At 42.4% G+C, this 13,554-nt stretch overlaps 1 protein-coding gene across 1 annotated transcript in view; it reads left to right on the top strand.

The window, feature by feature from the left end:
* The window catches only part of LOC6591452 (transcription factor E2f1), a 41,772-nt gene that overhangs the window by 1,592 nt on the left and 26,626 nt on the right, over positions 1–13,554 (top strand). The window lies entirely within an intron of this gene.

The raw sequence follows: 13,554 nt of genomic DNA, 5'->3' as shown, positions 1-13,554 counted from the left end.
TTTCGAAATGATAAGGTCGTGGCTCCACTCTTCCCAAGGAGATATAGAACGACTAGAGCGATAGGGAAGGAAATGGGAATGCAATCCTCGTCTCTGAAGTCCGATTTTTGGGGACGTCATAGTTTGATGACCTCCCCACAAACACATCCAAACAGAATTATGCATGTGTATACTGAAGCTCCCCAAACCGTGGGGCAATGGCGGCCATCGAAGACGACGGCGACGCTGTCTCATGGCGTTTTTTTTTTCTTTTCTCCATGATATTTCTCGAGTCTGCACTTTTTGTTTTTGTATTTGGTTACTTTGATTTTATGCTTGGCCTTCGGGGCAAGTCTCTTGGCCATCGTCGACGTAGTCGTGGTCGTGGTCGGGTCTTTTGTGAACCAGTTCCTCCTAAGCGCCTCTTTTTACCTGTTCCCCTGCTTGGGGTACACACATGATATTTTTGATTTTTGCGCCTGCTTTGGTCAGTAATCCTATATATTCCATTACGGAAGCAGTGATTTGGACATTTCATTTTGTTTTCTCTTCCCGGCTTATGGAGGTGTCGCTCTGATTGTCGATTTTCATTCATTCATCCGATTGGAGGCCAACGAATTCCAAGTGGAACAGTGATTTCTTCCCGCCTAGTCACTGTCTCGTATTGAATTGTGACTGAATATATTGATTGTGTCTGTCGTGTGTGGGTCTATGTTTGCTTTTATCTGCTGTCGCGATAAGGCCTGGAACCTTAGAGACACCATTTGTGAAATTGAGGTCACACTTACTCGAGTTCCACTAACAATAATTGTTAATGGAGTAGAAAACTTTAATATTATGCGAGTTCAGAGATCATACGGCTCTCTGACTTGTTTCTTGTTGTTTTTAGCAACAGCTAATCGTCCTTAGGTCCAGCTTGGCTCATTTATTGCAATGAGAAACTGATAAGCTGAAACAGAAGACTATAAAACAATCAAAGGATTTCTGTAGTCTGGCAGCCCCCGCCTAAGCGAAGCTGAAGCTCGCTCCACAATCTCCGAAACACTCAACAAAATTTGGCGCACTTGCTCCAAGCAATATACAATACATATGTGTATGTATTTATATACACACATTTTGTTTTGGACAGGCTAATACTTTTGATAATATATTAAATACTTGAATTTCATTTATTATTGTTAAAGCCGCCCGGCCGCTTTGGGTCATCGTTTTTTGGGCGCTGTCCGATCCGATCATCGGATCGTGTTTGTTTTTATCATGTGCCCGAGTGAGGTGTGTGCATGTGTGTGTAATAATATTGTTGTTGCACTTTTATAACATACCACGAGAGCGGCCACGGCAGCACATGAGAAGGCATGAGGAGGCATGTCGTATCCACACTCGTACACACAATTTACACGGTATACACACACACACACACACACATCTGTATACTTGAGCGAAACGAGTTAAAAGCGATTTCATTAATATGTTTTGTTGTTCTTGTTGATGTTGCTGATGTGTCCGTCCGTTTCTGTCGCTGTGTCTTTTGTTGTTCCCGTCGCTCGTTTTGCTTTGACCTTGCCTTTCGGATACATACCCTTTTTTGCGGTAATTAGAGTGGGAAATTGTTGGTGTGCATAAGGATCGGTGGGGGACTGGGAGGGTCACCAAGGATCAAGGTAATTCATGGGGAAATTTTTCATTAGCATACCTAATTAGAGGTCGGACTATAAAACCTCTTCAGGAACTCTGTAGAAAATGTGTTGGAGAATTTGTGGCCGTGTAGTGTAATAAATATTAAATGGGGCCAGCAAGGATCACCATATACCTCACGAAAAGCGAATAAAAACTCTCCTAGATTCCCTGTGATTGGAAAGCATTCTAGAGCATCGGCATGTCTATAAGCCCTCTTTGGGAATTCCAGAGCTTATGGCAAAAGATTATGGGATGTTAAAATTTGTATAACTTCGCATGCACTCCGTCCAGTATGCCCTACTTCTCTCTGGCCTATCTCTCATTATTATAATCTGATTTAATCCTTTAAGCGAAAGCTCATAAAGAGTATTATGCGTAGTGGTGGTGGCATCCATCCCCCTTTTGTCGCTCAACTGGCTAGTTGTTGTTAAATTCCTTCTTTTCTTTTTTTTTTTGTTTGCCCGTTGGCTGGTTTCTGTTGGGCTTTTGGCTCTTTTTTTCTCTTGGCTATTTTTAAATATTTGCGCGAAAGCAACAAAAAAAAGTTATAATAAGAGAGAGAAAGAGAGGAGAAGGAAAAAGAAAAGACGTAGCGAAGCCGGCGCAGTGGCATTCTGTTGCTGCATGAAAAAAATGTGGAATATGGAATTTCTCCCTCTCTCTCTCTATCACACACATACTCGCACAGAGGCAATCCGATTCGCGACTTTTGTTGCTGTTTGTGCGTGCAAATTGGAGCAAAAGGAAGAAATGAAAAAACAGCAGTGCCAGCAGCAGCAGCCACGACAGCGACAGCAACAAAGTAAAAGTTTAGCCAACGTCAGCCAGCGCTGACGGCTCTGCTCTGCTGCGGCTCTGCACTGCCCCCGACGCTCTGCTACGGCTCTGCACTGCCTGCGAAGCGAAGCTCTGCTCCGGCATTTGGTTCTGGGCCAAGGCACATTCAATGGTGGGTAGGGTAGGTCCAGACATCGGTTATAGCGGTTCAGCATCACCCATCATGAGCATGTTATCCAAACAGAGAGCAGGAGACAGAGAAAGCTTGGGTACCTGCGATCAGAACGGCCCTTACCTTTGAATCGATGGACCCTGATGTGCTGGCTCTGCTCCAGCTACAACAAGGAATGTTCTGCTCTACCTCTGCCTGTGCACAGGAAGAAGATGCACTCTGCACTGGACGGAAGCAGCGGGGGTCGCGTCGCTGCCACGTCCATTTATGACAACTCATTTGTTGTCCGTTTACTGGGTTTTGTGGTTGATTTCGTCACTTGACGACGACGGGGTTTAAGATAAAAAATAAAAGAAAGCTTGCTGCAGAGTCGAATCTTAGGATTATCTTGACGGCAGGACGATCGATTGTTACATTCTCATCCCTTAAAGATCACAAACCTTGACTGCTATGAGAGTTATCTTTCTCTATTTATTATATTTGTTTTCTTCATCTATTTGTTTATTTACTTTTTGCAAACCTTTTGCAAAAATAATAGTACCCTCTCTGCTGTGAAGTTAGAAAAAAGCAAACAAGAAAAGAATAAATAATCCAATCCATACTCCAGAGCCCCAATTAGGTCACATTGGCGCTGTGGCATCTTCTTCTTGCTTCTTTTTTTTATTCTCCCTTTTTGCATATATTTTACTCTGGTGTTTCTCTCTCTGTCTATCTGTCTCTTTGCGTTTTTATGTCGCAAAAGCAACTTTGCACTTCATTGATAAAATGATTAATCGTTATGATTAATGTTACGGGGGTGTATAGCGGGGTGGGGATCCCTCAGATACTCACATGTGAATATTTATGTACGACTATGTGTGTCACCTAAACAGTGAAGCGTAAAAGCGGATGTTTAAACGATTTATAAGCAGACTGTTTTGGGGGTCCACTTCTGGGGCAAGGGAATGAATGGGGCATTTGATAACAAATTTTTGGGGTCAACAGAGTTCAGGGGTATTTGAATAATGTTTGGGGGGAAGAATAATTTATTGCACGGAATTTCTGCAGAATTTCAGGAAAGACATTTGGTTAGAGGTGAATTCTATAACTTGTGGGCCCTGGGAAAACAATTTTAATAAATAGATAGGCATATAGGCTAGAAAGGATGTGTCGTTGAAGTTAAGATTTTTACTCAATATAAAACAGAAAATTAGAAGAGGATTGCCATTATTATTTATTATTAAAATTGAATCCCATTTAAATCAGTTAAATCAAATAAGACCTAAGATTCTCAGTTAATTTCGTCAATCATTTGTATAGATTAGAGGATACAGCAAAATGATTTATTCTTGATCACCCGGACAAAAAAATTCCCATGGGCCTTTGCCACCCTAGTCAAATGAGAGTAGCATAAAAAAGGTCCACCCTAATCATAATTCCTGCCCAATATTTATGGCGACAACAACAAAAAATGCAACCCTAGATAATTACACGAAATTGATTTGATTTGATTATGCCATAAAGGAGAGCAGCAGCAGCAGCTGTACGAAAGGAAATTTCTTTCTCTAATTGCCTAATGCATATGGAATTATGCGAAAGGTAAAAGCATTTCACCCCAAGATCTCAGAATGTAGGAAAAAAAATCGATAACGAATGCAATTTATGGGTGCCTCAAACTCGGATACAGCTGCCAGATTGAGGGACGGTGCCACAATGGAAGTGTGAGATGAGAGGAGAGGATGTCGACCATTGAGACAATTGCGAAAGTCGTTCACTTTCTTCCTCGGCAGCTGCAGAAAACAAAACAATTCTGAGGACATTTTGCATCATCTCTTCTGCTGAATGAATAGAAAAACGGACACAGGACTCGTCTACTGCTTTTGATATTCGCTTGCCTGTGGGATGATCTTTTATAATCCCAAGCATCCTGAGTTCTGTGTGTACACTGTACAGTGCTCATAATTTATGTACGTCCGAGTATGCTTATGGTACACACACACACCTGCCTGGGTTTTTTCTAGGACCAGCTGCTGCTCCTAAAATTTGTTCGATTTGTGTTGTTTTATAATTAGGAACCGAACCCCATCTTCATCTATTGCCACTTCTTGTGTGCCTTCTCTGATAATTTGTTTCTTCTTGTTATTCGGGCAACAGGTGGTTTTTTTTTCCTTGGAGTATTCATATTTAAAACATGGCATATGCCACGAACTCCCGTTCGAGTTTTCCAGTCATTTTCTTAAGCCAGTTTTATGTGGTGTATTGGCTTGTGGCTGGTTTATGGGGCTTGGTTTTAAATCGGCACACGTTTCGCATTGCCCGATTAGATTATATTGCTCGGTATACACCCATATTATATGTATGTATGTACATTCTGTATCCTACATAAATGCCAATCCGTATACAATCTCACGCACAGCCAGAGGCATCTTCTGCATCGGCCCATATCCTTTCTTTGCCTCACCTCTGGAACCCCCGACGTCGCGTCGTCGCAAAGTTCAAAGTCAAATGGCTATTTTTACGGCCCTCAGTTCTGTGTGGTGTGTGGTTCTTGTTGCCGATTTTCTGTTCTTTTTGTGGGTCTTTTTCAATGCTCTTTCTTGGAGGACGACCTAAGGAATTGCAGTGTAGCTCGTTAACCCGGCTAGGGCATAAAATATGTATCAAAAACAGCAACCATTAAATGGTCTCCTGAATGGATCGGATCTACCACCACAGGATTGATCGATTTGTATGAAAAAAGCAGGACCGGGAGGCACTGAGAAAACTCATAAGTGGAGGAGGCTACTAATTATTTTCCGAAATAATAATTTCTTGCTCATATTCGATAGTTAAACAAACCATTATTTCAAGAGAGTATATAGTAATTTTTTTGTGCTCTCCATTGTGGAGTTCCCGGGCCAGTAGCCGGCCACCCCCTGATCCGACCCTGGTAAAGGGTATCCAGAGCTTCGACTTGGCAGCTTTCCCATTCTTGTTATAGCTTTTGTTGTTGTTCTTTATGCACTCTCTGCTTCTGCTGCTGCTGCTGCTGTTGCTTTGGTGCCTTCATCCATTTGCTGCGCTTTATGTATTTAATTTAGCAGAGAGCCCGTTGGGTCGGTCGGCTCTCCCTCTCTACCTCTCGCCGGCTACATCCTCGTCATTTACTGGCTCTACTCGCTGCGTTGTCGCCCGTTTGTCGTTTATCTACTTTGCGCTGTAATTGCGTTCTCGCCGCATTTTTGTTTAATGGAATTTCGTGTCTGCCGCCGCCTAAAACAGGCCCGCCCCCCATCCACACACTCCCTCCCCTCCCCGCCCTAGGCCTTTAGTTTGTATTTACTTAGTTTTTCCGTAAGTATAATTATCTATTTTCAGTGGCTCTGTGTAAAGGCAAACATAAAATTAGTCGCTTCCATTACTCGTTCTGTCTTCCAAATCCTTTTGGAGTTCTCTTGTAATTAGCACCCACAAAAAATGACCAGACGACGGGGGGTGCAACCTCATCAGACGCCGCCCGTGGCATGCGGCAGCAAACAATTAAAAACGCATTAGTTTTTGCTTCTTCGTCCTCTGGTTCTTCTATTGTTGTTGTTTTGCGCTGATTAGAAAGAAGAAATACACTATTACACCATTTTATTTTTATTTTTTGTGCGGGTGTATTTAGAAAGGGAGAAGGGGCGGAGAAAGAGAGCATGCCACAAATATGCAAAATAATTTTCTGTGGCCACAAAACCCGTTTCAGCCAGTGAGTGCGGGAGGGGGGCCCTCCAGAAGTTGAACAACATGCCACATCATTGTTGTTGTCTGCCCCACTTGCTTGGGGGCCTCTGACTGACTCCCTCCATCTCATTCTCTGCTCAGTCTCTCCATCTCTGTCGCACCCGCACACCGATGCTCGCCACATGATTAGTGCTACAACTACAACAGCAACAATGAGTAAGGCACACTGCGAAGAAGAAGAAGCAGCAGCAGCAGAGGAAGAGGAATCGTTGCAAATGAAAATAAAATTTACAAATTCCATTCATGAAATTTTGCTGCGCTTCACACACACACACACACATGCATACACCACTCATTCGAGAGAGAGAGAGCGGGAGAGCGAGAGACTGACTGCAGCTTGAAAGCTTGGCTGCTGCGTTTTTTTGTTTTTCTTTTACATCTTCGTGCTTCGTTGTCCTGCACGTTGTCGTCGGCAGTTCGTTTTCGTGTGCGTGTGTGTGTGTGTGGCGCTCGCCCTGCTTTGGCACTTGCAGTTACGTTTTGCTTTTGCAAACACTTATGCACTTATGAGGCGTATGGGTTTTAGCACGTCATATGGCACCTGCTAGATAGAAATATAAAGTAAAATAAAAACTACTATACAATTATTTATGTGGATAAAGGAGAAGAGTCGTTAAGCTCAGTTAAGGGCTTAAAAATATATAGTGATGATTTCTAAAAATTGTTAATAGTGGAATGAATTCACTGAAAATTATTGAATATTCTTTCAAACGAGAATTTATAAAACATAATTGTATGCAGTCTCATTTTTATAGGGTATCCATTGGGTCGATACCCTCCGCGCTGTGCAGTTCAAGTTTTTTTTTGCTTTTTGTATCTCTCTCTCTCTGTCTCGCTCGCGCCGGATGTGTTGTAGATGTTGTTGTTATTGGCTGACTGTCGGGGTTAGTGTCTGACCGTTTCATCTGCCGGCTTACTTTTTTCTCTCCTCAGGCTCTGCTCCCCTCTCTCCGTCTGGTCGGGTCCTCTGTCTGCGTGTGTGCAACATTGTTATTGCCTCCCGTCTATGGTGGCGAGGACGTTCGTTGGAGTCGTCTGGGCAATTACAAGCAAAAATACGTTGCGTTTGCCATTTTGCACACATTTTTATGCGCTCTGGTTTATTATGCGGGTGATGCAGCAGCAGCCTCTTCTGCCTTCGCCCCAAGTACCCCCCACAGTACTCCACGGCCACAACCGCCCCTTAAACGACTGCTACTCCCCTGTCCCCACACCCAGCCTGCTTCCACAGCTCTTCTACCCTTTCAGCGCTTCTCCTAGTCGAAGCAAAGCTCTCTTAATGTTCATCTGTTTCCTCTTTGGCCCAGCTAAAAATGCAACTCATATGCTTTTGTTATTTTTACACATTTTATGGGTATTCTGCATGGCTTGAGAGCAGGAGAGGAGAGGATGTGGCAGGGGGAGCAGGAGCTTCAACCAGCAGCAGTTGAATCAATGTAACCAAGGTACATGCATACTCCTATGCAAAAGGTAAGGCTGCTATACAGACTTCTCTGAAATACTAATAGATAGAAGCCAAAACTATACGAAAGAAGGATATTGCATTAGGAACAGTCGGTCCAAAGTATCCAACAACAGAGTACCCAGTCGTTGGGGAGAGCGTCTTCATGCTACCTTTTGGTAATTGTATAGTTGTTGATAGAAGCCACTCACTCCCTTACCCTCTGTCGTAATATACCTTGTGGCTGGCACAATCCAAAAACCAAACTAAAGGATGGCAACGTCATCATCGGTTGACGTCGTCGTCTCTGTCGCTGTCGCTGTCGCTCCACCAAGACGAAACTTATGGCGCATATTTATTACGAGAGAGGCGGTAGACGCGTCTGCCCGCCAGCCACTCCCCACTGTAACCACCTCCTTCCCCTACAGTGGGCTCAATTTTCAAACGATTTCAATGGAATTCTCAATGTGAGTGTGTGTGTGTGTGTGTGCGAAAAACGTAGTGCAGATGATGGCAGGCAGAGAGAGGGCGGAGAGAGCAGCGGAGATGAATGTCTAAAGAGCCAGACACGCAGCGCATCGCGCCTTCTCCTTCTTGCCAGCAGCCCTGCTCCTTGCCACATCAGCAACAACAACAACTTCATGGGACAACCTCCTGCAACGGCGGCGCATAATCTGTTGAGGCTCATTTTTGTCCCCGATTGGGTCTTATGGGCTTTCGGAGGTTTTTCGTACCGATAGAATATTTTAATACTAATCGAATATTATGAAAATTTTAACGATGGAAGAGGCTTTTTTACATAATTTATGGTAAATGATGTACAATAGATCATATTTGTGAATCCCCTTCAACTTTAGTAATAGCAAGCTTAATAATCCCTAACAAATATGGTTTAATTCATCCCTAAATATATCTACCTAAGCTTCAGTTCTACTAGGGTCTAAGGGTCTAGAAATGGACCTATGTGCTTCCTTTCGCCTCAAGTAACACATTACTAAAAAAAACTCCTTAAAAATATTGATTCTTGATACTCCCGTGATCCTCTGATTCCTCAAAAAAGGGTATCCATCTATCGTATCTTTTGGTTAAAGCTTTTTTTTTGCTTTACTTTTTCTGGTGTTTTGTTTTGCCGATGGCGGTGGTCCCCCGCCCGTCGTCCTCCTCTCTTGGCTGATTCTCTTCTCTCCTTAATGCTGGATGTTGTTTACGTTGTTCTGATGCCCTTTTGGAGTTGGCCGCCCCGACATCAGTGGAGCAGGAGGAGCAGCAGGAGCAGGAGCAGTAGCACGAGCAGCAGCCTCGACCGGAGGTGAATGTGAATGTGTTATCGGACAAACTGGTTGCTCGATTGGTTAGCTTTCATTATACTGCAATTTATTCGGGCCGGGCATATAAAGATGTTGTTTTTTGGGGTTAGATAAGGCCATGGAAACGTTCTCCAACAAAGGCCTAACCTAACATTTTGGTCTCCTTTCGGTCTTGCCTTTTGTAGCCAGTATTTTTAGGGTACACCGGAATATATTATATACTTGGGGAGGTGTACAACAGGCAGCAGAAGGTGATCTTATCATATGTACAAATAACAGTCGGTGTATATATTTTATTTAAATAGGAAATATATTTAATCTTAACATGAAATGTATTCATTGCAATTTTAATTTGAATTACATTTCTAAGTTAAATATAAAATATATTTATTTAATATGAAAAATTTTTGAATTAATTATTATTAAAATTTCCACTCTTGTCTTGGTATAAATTTGTAAATCTCTCTGGGATTCTCTGGGATCTCCAATACTTTTAATTTTATAAGCAAAGGGAGGATGAGAAAGAGCCTTGGTATCACAAGTATCGTTGGGAATAACGTTTATTCACTGTGGAAATTTCCAATAAGCGAGCTTGAACTGAACGGTAATATTCACGATTGAATATTTGGAATTCAGTTCATATTGCATCCGTCAATGCTGGTGGAACACTTAATTATTATCCTCTATTTTATTAAAAGGAACATAAAAAATTTTTGAAGGGTTTTTTAAATTATTTATATATGTATTTTTACTTAAACTTATGGGCACTTCCATTCAATAGTAATTGGGTATCCCTATATTCGTACGGTTTCAAAATATGACCTGACGTTACGGAACAAAAAACAAAAGAGTTTTTTGAGGTAGGGTTACAAAATCTGTATAAAATGATTTATTCTAATACATGAAGTATCGAGCGGTTATTTTCCAAGTTATGAAATGTAAAATCTTTTCTTTTTTTGCAATAAATCCGCGGTGGCATCTGACATAAGTTAACGCCAGTATGCCAATAGCGTTACCCAATTCCGTGCTAATAAAAGTTGAAAAAAATCTACCATTAGCCGAGATTGGGTTCATTTTCTTGGATTTTTTTTAATAGTTTATTTAATAAACTTTAATATGTTGGAGAGACTTTGAGAATAATATTGAGAAGAACATGACTATAATAAAAGGTTTAATAGGTTTCCAGATTAAAATAAATTAAATGATTTATCAATTGGGTAAATTCGTAAACTTTTAATATTTTGATTGACTTTTCATGTTTTTGGGGTGGTGGACCTTTTGGCGAATTATTTGAATTGAGATTTATATTACTAATAATGCCTGAACATCGTGTGTCCCTACAGTTGGAACCTCCACTATAGTGCCGTCTCCATGGTTATATATCTTGAGGCGGCTTATCGTTTTGCCATATCTCCCTTTGGGGCTCTCGCACTTTAGTTTATTGCGGTTTCTGTTTCTTTTTGGTCTTCCTTTTGTTTATGTCTTTTACAGCTATTGTTGCATTTGTCGCATTTCTGTGGTTTTTTTTATGTGGTTGTTGCCTCCTCCTCTCTTTTGCGAATTCCTTTTCCTCCGAGCAGGACACGCGTTTCGTGTGGCACCAACAACAACAACAAAAATAATGAATTCCTTCTTTGGGCTTTAACCTCAAATTGGCTTAACTTCATTTATTTCATTGCATCGCTGCCTCCGAACGGTGGGGCACGGAGGAAAGCGAACGGGTGAAGATAACACACAAACTGGCGAAATTTTTCACTTTTTGCGGTTTTGCTCAGGGTCAGAAGGGGGGCAGGGGCAGGGGACACCGACGCGAGCCACAGTTAATCGCCTGAGCCTTCCTTCCTTCTCCTTCAGGCCTAAGCCTGACAAACACTGACAAGACACTCGTTTTGAATGGGTTTGGTAAAGAGGAGTTTCGGAGGAGGAGTGCGCAGGCGGGTATAGGGTTTTGCTGCCTTACATTCCTGGCCTCATATATAAGGATTCTCTGGGTATAATCCTGTGCCAGGAATCCCAAGAGGGAAACAAACAGTTGATTTTCACTTCAAGCAATACAATATATACAATATTTCTACCAAAAAACCCACATCATGTATGGAAACACGGAATGTCGGCTTCTGTAAGTCGAATGTAGCCGTTCGCTTATGGAACCATTTTTACAGTGAGTACCCAGGCGTACAGGACTCTCCTCCTGTGCCTTGTATCTGACTTATGTTGCAGTTGTATGTTCGAAGAGCATATGGAAAGTGTCCAGCATCTAATCTGCACTTCTAAGAAGGCGCAAGAAACGCCGCAGTGAAACTGGCACTCTTTAAAGAAGCGTCGGGATGGTTCCAAAACCCTTTCCAATTAGAAATGACAAAAAGAGGCATAGTAAAGGGGACAAACAGACCTTAAAATCGAACCCAATGGGTAGTCTTGAAACTGAAAACTATTCATGGAACTGTCATGGAAATACACACTATATGTTCAAGAGTTATCTTGAAGACTATAGTTACTATAATTATAGACTTTGAAATTATATCACGACTGATTTTTAATATAGGAGATAATAATAAAGGAAAACATGGTTAACTTTCGGATTAGAATTATATGGAAATGTGTGGGGAATACCAATTGTTTGTTTTTAGGATACCTATACGGTACCTTTTGTACCGATCATTTGAGGGTATGTACACGTATGAAACGTATTGCATTTCCACAAAACTCATTGTTAACTGTTTCGGTTTTCTGGTGGCAGTCACGCCACTGAAGAAGTTCGAGAGGCAGAAGGCAGGAGGCCAGAGTACAACCTTGAGACTGTTCAATATTCCGCACAATATAATTTTCGTGGCTCGGGCTCGAGTTCGATATCACGAGCCGCGCTATGTTGTGGCTCTTGGCTACAAAATGTGGCAAGAGGCAACGGAAATTACATCAAATTATGCTGAAATGCGAGCTAAATATGCGGCCCAGAAGACAACTCGACCGGCTGAATGTTTTCCCATTTTTCGAGGCTATATAATTCGTACGCTTATCGCTGCACGCCCAGCAGCCACATCTCTACGCGTCGCGTAGTTGGTGGTGCATGTGCAACAAGGAGAGCAGAGCAGAGCAGCGCAGAGCCCATGAATGCCACATACGTATGCACGTCTGGGGCATGAAATATTTTGTAAGCCTCTGTCTCGCTGAGGGCAAAGAGAGCGAGAGAGAGAGAGGGACGCAGAGAATATATATATTTTATTGCATTTTAATGTGCCACTGAAATGAGATTTAATTGGCATTTTGTTGCGGTGGCACATCGCATGTGGCACATTGATTCCAGTTTTGGAACTGAACAAAAAATTCAACTAACAGTCGCCGCATAAACGAAAGGACACTTGAAATGGAACATTTTCCTATGGCTTAAACCGATCTTTTTTAATACATTTCCAATCATATTGCCCCACAGTTCCACAGAAGAGACTTTGGACTAGTAGTCCCTTACAAATTTCCCATAAGCGAAAGGATAACTCCAATCAAATTAAGCATTTTCCTATAGCTTTGCCTGAATGATCATTTATCGGATGAAATGTGATATACCTTTACTCTCTTTTCATTCATATTCCTGCCAATTTGCCCCACAGTCCCCCACCAGGCTAGACTTTGGACTAGTTTCCACTCCAGAGAGTTGGTGGTCTGGCGGCTGTCTGGTTGGATTGTGTGGCGCTCCATTGGTCTCTGGATGGATTTTCCTTAATTAAATTCATTCTCACAGTGTGTGCAACATGTGGCAGAATCAATGGAGGAGGCTACAGCCTCTGGAATGCATCGGCAACAGTCGGACTCCGACTCCCGCTTCGATTTCTGCCATCTATTGCATAGTCACTGACTCCGACTCCAACTCCGTCCCGTCTTGGTCTTGGTCTTGGTCTTGGTTTTGGTCTTTGAATCTGGTGTCTGGTTTGGGCTCTCCTACCTACGCCCTGGCCCTGGGCCCTTCCTCTGCAAATCAGGTTTCCCACAGGAGACGCACAAATCGGTAAAGTTCTTTAAATGCCAGCGAGCGAAACTCTTGAGGCTCCCAGGTTTGAGGTTCCAGGTTCAGGCCAGCCTCTCTAAGCGAACAAAAAAGTTATAAATGTTTCTCATATTTTTAACACCAAAACCAAAACGGATCCCCTATGGCATGGTATGGTACGGCTGCTCCTCAGCTCTCTGTTTGATTTGACAACTTTGTTGGGATTCCTCTTGGACTTGTGTTTGTCCCCCTCCTTCTCTGCTCCTCCGCAAGCTTTGCACTATATCGAAGGAGCAGACAACTTCAACTTCATGATTTGTTGATTTAGGTTAGGGCCTGCCTCTAGGCAAAAAGGTGGGGTTTCGGTTTTGGGTTTGCCCGATTCAGAAAAGAACTTGACAATGCATCCACAAACATATCATTAGATGATGTTTATGGGAGCAACTTTTGAAGGCAATATCCACAGAAAACCTGTTGAAAT

Source organism: Drosophila persimilis, unplaced genomic scaffold, assembly GCF_003286085.1.
Source record: "Drosophila persimilis strain 14011-0111.01,24,50 unplaced genomic scaffold, DperRS2 tig00000000-arrow-pilon, whole genome shotgun sequence".
Classification (NCBI taxonomy): domain Eukaryota; kingdom Metazoa; phylum Arthropoda; class Insecta; order Diptera; family Drosophilidae; genus Drosophila; species Drosophila persimilis.
This window is presented reverse-complemented; position numbering and strand designations above follow the sequence as displayed.